The sequence below is a fragment of the Hipposideros armiger genome, unplaced genomic scaffold (assembly GCF_001890085.2).
Source record: "Hipposideros armiger isolate ML-2016 unplaced genomic scaffold, ASM189008v1 scaffold_42, whole genome shotgun sequence".
Lineage (NCBI taxonomy): Eukaryota > Metazoa > Chordata > Mammalia > Chiroptera > Hipposideridae > Hipposideros > Hipposideros armiger.
Window position 1 is genome coordinate 1,579,794 of NW_017731392.1, and position 8,956 is coordinate 1,588,749.

The 8,956-nt window shown below is 38.8% G+C and overlaps 1 protein-coding gene across 19 annotated transcripts in view; it reads right to left on the minus strand.

Moving 5' to 3' along the window:
• The window catches only part of CPEB3 (cytoplasmic polyadenylation element binding protein 3), a 185,438-nt gene that overhangs the window by 73,228 nt on the left and 103,254 nt on the right, over nt 1–8,956 (minus strand). The window lies entirely within an intron of this gene.

Sequence of the window (8,956 nt, forward strand, 5' to 3'; positions counted from 1 at the left end):
CTGTTTTCACTGCTAGAAAATCACTACATTTTACTCATACAGTCCCCATAACTGCTGCTGAGAGTATTCAGCAGGCATTTACCCTTCCCCCAGGCATTTCTTAAAGTAAATGGGAAAGTCATCTTTATTCACAGATTTTTATGTGCTCTTTATGGAACCTCAAAGTCTTCTTTCTAAAGATGGGCCCTGATAGCCAAGGGAATATGAAATTTACGACAATTCTTTGATAGCTGGACTAAAGATCAAGGTTTCCCTGCCATTCCAATCTATTCCAATTAGGAAATAAAATCTGCAATAATAAAGGGAGGGCAAGAAAATGAAAACATATAAATTAAGATGTGGGAGAACAGATGTAGATGTGGTTATGACATTTGTACCCCACTAATCTATGCCATATTTTGTATTACTCAAAAAAAATATTTTCATGTTAACTGTATAGCCAAATAAAAGTTTGTAGGGTACATTAACTCCACATGACTATAAGAAAAGACACTAGCAGTTAATAGTCTGAATAAATGTAACACAATGATGCCATCTGGCATTACGAAATAAAACCTAAGTTTAAAAACAAATATATTTCCTGTTTGAGTCAGTTAGTTCCCGGTAAAACTTTCCACTAGGTTCCACTCCAAAAACGAACTGTCTTGAGCACTCTTACTTTTGAAAAAAAAAAATCCCTCTAAAATAAATTCACACACTTTTCAAAAAAAGAACAGTGTCTTCCCCATTTAGTCTATCCTGTCTTTATTTCCCTGAAACCCCGGCTCTGCGTCACTACAGCCAACTCTCTGAAACCAAATATAAATAGCCTTCGAAAAATACTGAACATTTATTTCTTTTACAAAAAAATAGCTACTAATATAACTCTGTTTATTTTATGAACAACCCAGGTGGTAGAAGAAAGGCACTGTTTTGATGTTGGGAGTTAATAAATAAAAGGACCAAAGAATTTTTTGTTCAGCTCTTTCCAGCTTAGCTAACAAAGAAACAGAACAAAATTTGTCACCTCATGTCACCTAGCTTGTTTAGTCTGGCAGGAACAAACAATAGACAGTAAATTCTCATCTCTTGATGTCTGTTTTGATTATTGGGGGAAAAAATAGATCTGCAGCAACCATAGGCAAAACGAACTTCCCAAAGACATCCAGAGAAGTTCTCCCACGGCCGTCAGGTTTGCTTTTCACGTAGTCCACACTCAGTGAATTAATTAATGTGCCTACTCTGTGACAGGCACATGCCCCAATCAGCATTTCCCACAGAACGTTCCTATCCCTACCTATTACCCTCAACCCTAATAACATGAGCTGCTCAGAAAACAAAATTGGTGTGGGGGAGGGAGAACTAAATAACACTGGAAAATACTGCACACTTTACACCCTTCTCAGACATTCATAATCCACATTAGAATGCCAAAGCCTGGTGAAAGTTCTGCAGTAAAATAAATTAATCCAGCATTACCTGGATTTAAGATAAAGAAATCTTTAACATGCATAACTCAGTGGAAAACACTTGAAGAAATATTTATTCACATTCCAGGAACACCAAACAAATAAGAGTTATTTGGAAATCCATGACAAAGAAATCAAGTCTGGTAAGAGAGATAGGCAAGTACATAATTATAAAACAGAGAGGTAAGTACTAAGAGAAGACTTTACCTCGTGACACAAAAGCACAATTTACTGTCCTATGAGAGATGGGGGCAAAAAGACCTTTACAGTGATTTTATAGGAGGGCAATTTTGAGAAGAATCTTGTGGAAGTGGGAGCTTCTAAGGTAAAGAACAAGAATCCACAGAGAAAGAACTTCCAAAACAGCTTTTAAATCTTTCCCTCCAAACTTGCTCCTCTGGCACCCTCTGCAATCTCAATAAAAACGACTATTCCCCACATTCAATCCAGGAATCTAGGCGTCATCCTTGACATCTCCATTTCTTTCACACGCCTCGTCTAATCCATCTCTCACTAAATCCTACCAATTCAAGCTACAAAACAATTCTTCAATCCAGTCAGTCCTCTCCATGTTTGGTCCTAACACCCTGGTCCAGGTCACCATCATCTCTGCCCTGAACTAACCATCTAATGAGTCTATAAAATAGCTGTTTAGTCTACTGCTTTCTACCTTGTATCCTATAGTGCTTTAGCCACAAACAGCCAAAGGCGCTGTTTTCAAATATTAGTCTGAACATGTAACCACACTCCTCACCCTTACTGTTAAACTCCCTCAGTAACTTCCCATTGCTTCTGGATAAAGTGCAAATGCATCGCTGTAAACTGTAAGGCTTCTGCCTACCTGTCCTACATCCCAGTTGCTGCCTCTCTCTCTGGTTCACTAACCTCCAATTACACAGACCTCCAATCACATAGACCTTCTTTGAATTTCTTGATTATTCCTCCTTGCTTCAAACCCTAAGGAGAAAGTGTTGCCCCTAACCAAAATAAACATCATTTTCCCAACTCCCCAATTTTCCAGTTAATTCCTACCAAGTCTTCAGGTCTCAGCTGAAAAGTCATTCCCTTAGGTGGAATTTTCCTGACCTTCTAGATTAGGTTAGGTCTCCTTTTCTATCCACTCACAGCACTTTTCTTAACACTTTCCCCAACTACCATTTGACTATTGTATGGGTTTTTATTTGATATCTCATTCCCCAACCCCATTAAATTGTAAGTCCTATCAGGAAAGGGAACAATTTAATCTTGTTGACCACTGTATCTTCATGTCACAATCAGGGCACATAAAAGGTACTCAGTAAATGTTAAAAGTGAGACAGCATCCAGGAAAGGCAAACAGTATGTGCAAAGACACCCCACCTCAAGTATATGCTGGAACACAGTACACAGCTTTGACAATGGCAAAAGGTGGGACCATGCCCCAGAAAATCCGGACCTTTTCTATTGCTTCTATTTGTTCAAGCATTACATTCAACAAACTATATTACAAAAGAAATAGGAAATTCCCCGATTTTCCAAATACTTCATTATAATGCTAGCTTTTGCCCTTCCTTCCTTCCTTCCTCCCTCCCTCCCTCCCTCCCTTCCTTCCTTCCTTCCTTCCTTTCTTTCTTAACTACATTCACTCCCTGGAGACTCTGATAACTCCATCGAATCCATCTCCCATTCTGTCAGAATGACTTCTCTAAGATGCTCTGACCATAGTATTCCCTCTCCCCCAAATCCTACAATAGCTACCATCACCTCCACCAGCAACTTGCACCCAAGGAGAGGGGGATGGGGTGAGAGAGCCTGAAGAAATCTGCGATTGTCCAGAGGAGAGATGAGGAAGTTTTGAACCAGAGCAGTGAAGGAGAAGTGGATGTTCAAGACATTCTGGAACAAAGAGAACTTTCTTTCTGCACGGCCAACATAACCACAGCTTCCCCAGAGTATTTTGGCAAAGAAAATAAAAGCAGGAGTTAATTGTAAAAATTTGAACTTTTAAAAATGGGTTATGGGTACTGAAACTTCCCAAGGTTTTTAAACCAAATCTCTGTTTTATTATTGGTATTTAGAATACCATAGATTTTAGGAGTAAAGTTGTCCTTGGAAATGAAACTGCTAAGAATTCACACATACGTGATGTTTCTATAACTGTGGGTAAGAGCTAAGAATATAGGTCTCAAAGCCCAATCCCCAGATCTATTTTATCTGAATCTGTGGAGGTCAAACTTGAAAATCTGCACTTTTAACAAATTTCCCCAGCGATCCCTATGCTCAAGTTCAAGAACCACTGAAATGGAGATTGTAGCAGGCAGCCACTGAAAGAGATATTGTGTAAAGTGTATGAAGCTTTGGGAAACATCCAAGTTCAATCAAGTTAAGGAAAATGTATCCCCAGGAACGGAATGTAAAATCTACAATCTAGTCAACCTTACTGTAACATGACTGCTTGAAGTGCTGATGGAACAAAAAGTTAGTCGGCAGGAGGCATTTAAAAGAGGTGAAGAGTAAGAACTTAAGAGTGTTTACCCAGAGCGGACCAACAGGAGATAAAAGGATTTTATTATAAGGGTGGGATTACTCCTCTGTGAGACAAAATGGTTTATTTGATGTTTCCATAGCCTGAAAACCATCTATTTCCCTAAACTCTAATGATAAGCTCCTGAAGGACTGTTCTATTAATGAATTTAGTGCCTTGTATTGTGAAGAAGTGACTCTTGAACTAGTAGGCAAATAACCAGCCATTGAAATTGTATTTCTATTACAGCCATCTCCATGGTAAGTTAAAACATTGGTATTCTGATTTGTCCGGTGGTCCCTTGAAAGGTTGGTATTCATGCATTCATTCACTTGGCATAAGTCTGTCCCCCCAAGACAATTTGTCCCTGGGAAGACAAGCAATTTTTTTTTTTTAATTAATTGGGGAGTTGGAGGAGGGGAACAGACAAGTTGCTATCCTTTTGTTCTTCAGTCTAGTTCTGGAGGATGTTGCTTCTCTGGCCCATGTTGGTATGTTATCATTGTGCTCTTTCCGGATAAGGCAGTCGCTCACCAGCCATTGGATGGCCGCTCACAGCAGCTCTTGACAGCTCACACCGGTGGCCAGCCGCTTACGCTGGCTGCCAGCCATTCATGGTAGCTCACGGCAGCCCACTGCAGCAAGGGCTGCAGCCTACGCAGTCGCCGGTGACTCACGGCAGCCCAGCTCCAAGGACCAGTAAAATTTTAGTTCTTGGACATGTGTTACTAGGAACTGAAATTTGAAGAGGCCGCACCCAAACTGCTTCCCATGAGAGGCCCTGCTTGACTAACTAGCATCTCTCTGACATACTTCTTTTCTTTAATGAAAACGCTTCCCCAAGACCAAAATGTTTTAAGTCATCTTACTTACCAAAAATTATATTCTTATATACCTAGCATATAAACCTGCTTTAGAATCTCATGATACTGCCATACAAAATATTCATATTCAATATTTTAGCAGAAGCAAGAGAAAAGCTTCTCAAATGCTGCAACTTGGTCATTTGGCTTTCTTTTCTCCCAATGGTCTGGTTTTCTGGTATCTATTTTCAATTAATAACCAGAATACAATTTTTGGTCCAGTAATTGGACAAATAATCTGAGTGAAAAGATAACTTAAAGCTAAAATGCCAAATAACAAATCTGCAAAGCACTAGCTACGCATGGAAGGCCTGTCCAAGGCCTTCTTCCCCAGGAGGCCTGCTTTCCTGTAGGTTATGATGGAAAACAAAAGGCCACAGGCCATGCTGGACTGCCAAAGCTGCTTGGACGTCACCCCTGAGCTCCCCACCAAAGCCTCTGCTGTTAATCCGACAGTTCCAGGGCACTTCTGGCCCAGTACACCCATTCCAAGCTGACCCTTTTTATCTTAGTTTTGCAAGTAGGCAGGGATTAGTCACTTTGGGGTAAAAAAAAAAAAAAAAAGCATTATGAGGCATGACTTCCCTTAAAAAAAAAGTCACCTGGAAAGCAAGACAGTCAGGTTCCAGTCTAGGCTTTAATCTGTGCCACTGGACAAGACTTTCACTTATCTGAGTCTCATTTACATAGTGAGAGGTTTGAACCAGATGAGTGATTTTCAAATCTCTGTGGGCAGAATTCCTGTTATTACACAAAAACCTTACATAAAACCCTAATATACAAATGGATAGATAAAAATGCATCTTTCTTGGTATTACTATGTGGCTATCTCTTAGATATCACAAACTTAATCTGTTTATAAATGAACTCTTGACATCTACCTGACGCCTATTCTCTCCCAGTCCCTTTCAATATGTGGCACCCCAAGGCACCCAACTCCTCAAGCTAGAACCTGAACATCATTTTTGAGTCTTCTTTCTCATTTACTCTTCCACATTTAACTTTTCAATCTAATGCCAATTAAAGAGGGTAGATTCTACCCTCCATAATAAATCTTCCATTTGTTCACTTCTTTCCCATTCCATTGCCATTGCTGTATCCTAAAACACCATCATCTGTTGCCTAGACTACTACCATCATTCTGAACTAGACAACCCACTTCTCTAACTCTACTCCAAACAGTAGCCAAAGTACTCTTTTAAAAACATAAATCCAATCACTTGACCCTGCTTTAAAACATTCATAGATTTCCTCTTGTACTTGGACCAAGTTCAAAATCCCTACCAGGAGCTAAAGCCGAGGAGGAACAGATTTCCTTCCTTTCCCCAACCTCATCTTAACACACCCTCCTTTTTCTCCCTGCAAGCTCAGCCTTTCTGGACTCTTATCAACTTCCTCAAACACACAAAGCCCTTGCTTCAAGCCCTACCCTTAAAAAAACAACAACAGCTTTATTGAGATATAATTTACATATCATACAATTCATCCATTTAACCCATTATCATCAGTCACTCTCCATTTTCCTTAAATTCTCTCAGCCCTAGTCAACCACTCGTCTACTTTCTGTCTCAATAGATTTGCCTATTGTGGACATTTCACAAATGTGGAATCATACAATATGTGATCATTTGTAATTGCCTTCTTTCACTTAGCATAATGTTTTCAAGGTTTATCAACGTTGTAGCATTTATCAGTATTACTTTTCCTCAAGCCTCTTAAAATAGCTGTCTTATGTCTGGAATTTTCTTTAAAATATTCTAAGGGAAAAAATGGAGGGAATATATAAACAAGATTGGCAAACTGTTGATAAGCATTGAGGCTAAGTGATGGGTATATAGTTCATTAAACTATTCTAGTTTTGTGTATGTTTGAAATTTTCAATAATAAAAAAATTATTTAAAGATAGCTTTCTTTCCAACTTTTTGGTTTCAGTTCAAATAACATTTCATGTTAGAAGGAACTTCCTCTTTTTCCTGCCTAGTACGTATCACAACTTTTGAGTATCAAAATGTTTGTTTCGTAAAAAGTATAACTATTGCACTGTGTTGTACAGCTGAAACTAATTCTAAAAAATGTGTATTTCATAATAAAAATAATTAAAAGAAAAAAAATGTTTGTTTCACCTATATTTTCTCTCCTCTCTCTCCCTCCCACTTCTCTCTCCCTCCCTCTCTCTCTCTCTCTCTCTCTCTCTCTCTCTCCCTCCTTCCCTTCCTCCCTCCCTCCCTCTCGTCAATACTCAGTAGGGAGACAGAACACACCTTGAGTCTAGCACAGAATCTGACCCATAGTAAGCACACAAACACTTAATGAATGAAATCAGGATGGACAGCCCAGAATCCCTCCTTCGTTATTTATTTGGGCCACTCCCAGAAAAACTTCTTGCAGAGGTGAAAAACTAGTGATCTTATTCCCCTCACCATCTCCTGTGCTCAAATTTTCTTATTACTATAAACAGTAACATTTCAGATATTATAACCATGAACACTAAGGAATTTCTTCACCTGTCCATGTTTCACTCGGGACCATCCATTCCTTTAGACAAGAAAGCTCACATAACCAGGTCTGAATGAGCAGGATGGCATGTTTATACCATGGCCTCACGGCTATAGCTGATCTCTCCTCCCTTAGGCAGGCTTTTGACAGAAAGACCCAACTCCAACTTGGTACACGAGCTTGTTTTATTGGATTTTTAGGACCTTTGTTATCAACTAAGTCACCCGTTAATGTCAATAGATTTTTATAGGTTAAATATACACAGAAGTACATTTTACAATAGCAAATCCAATAGTAAAGTAACGCCAATCATTCTTTGCATTTGCTCATTTACATTGTTTAAAAGGATATTTTCTATTTTCCTTGCTATTCTTCAACTAAGAAATTCTGTCAAACATCAAGAGCATTGCCACAGACAACACGTGTACTTATGGACAAAATCTCCCTGAGTCCATAAAATCTCATGCAAAATGAAAAACACAAGATATATTTTAATCAGGTGTACTGCTAAAAGTGAAGCAAAGACCTTTTATGATACTACCCATTAAGCTAGTTGTATAGGAAAATACGCATCAGAGCTTGTGAAAGTCAGAATACTCCTGAAAGAAAATGTAAAGATTTTCTGGTGTCATTTTGATTCCACAAGGGAAATCAATAATCGCCTACTAAAATACATCTCTAAAGTAAAAATGAGTATCAATAGGAAATATAATTTGATATTTAAATACTTTATATACAATTAATATTTATTTTCAAGTCCCATTCTTTCACATCTAATTCTTCTTCCCTATTATGACTGCTTCAATTATACTACTGGAAGCACTTGGGTTGCCAAGAGTCTGCCCTCCAATGATTGTTTCCCCATCTAAGCCTTCAGTTGATTCCAAGTTCTCCCGTTTTCATTATTTGTGTCATGAAACCCTCTTTCTAAAGCCTGACATATGTGTCTAGGAGTCTCACCCTGTTTCAACAACCATTCCTCAGGGCAGCACAGACCATATCTCACTGCCAACGTCTCCTCTCCCGCTGGCCTCACTGCATACACTCGGGCATATTCTGCAATCATCTGGCAATACCAATGTCACCTTGAAGCTTTCTTTTAAGTTGAATCACATGCCTAGACTGCCTTGCTTCGCACTCCTCTTCCATCACCCAAAGAGTTTCTGAAATTTTACGTATTCTAGGAAGCTGTTCCAGGTTTATCAAGGAGAGATGAAAGATTCCACTGGCCTAATTCTTGCTGATAGATCTCAAAACTGTCACAGATAATTCCCTTTGCTTTCCATTCCTAAAATATTTACCAACATACATATGTAGTGTATAGAATATGAGTTATAGCAGATCTAAATCATAGGTAGAATAAAAGAACATACATCAGCAAGCTTACTTTTTATGCTTTTTGGGGAAAGTCTAAATTTTGTTTAGAGGAAACAAATCAAGCGTTAATATAATCCCCCGTCATACAAATAAATGAGCATGAGGAAATCTGCCAGTTCATCAAATTTATGCTATGCAGCATTGGCCCAGATGAGTATTATTTCAGGGAATGAAAGTGAATATAAGGTACACCTGCATCATCCCACATGGCTATGTCACTACATTTAAGGAAGATGACTTTTCTTCTTTTTCAGCTCAGAGAACAGAAA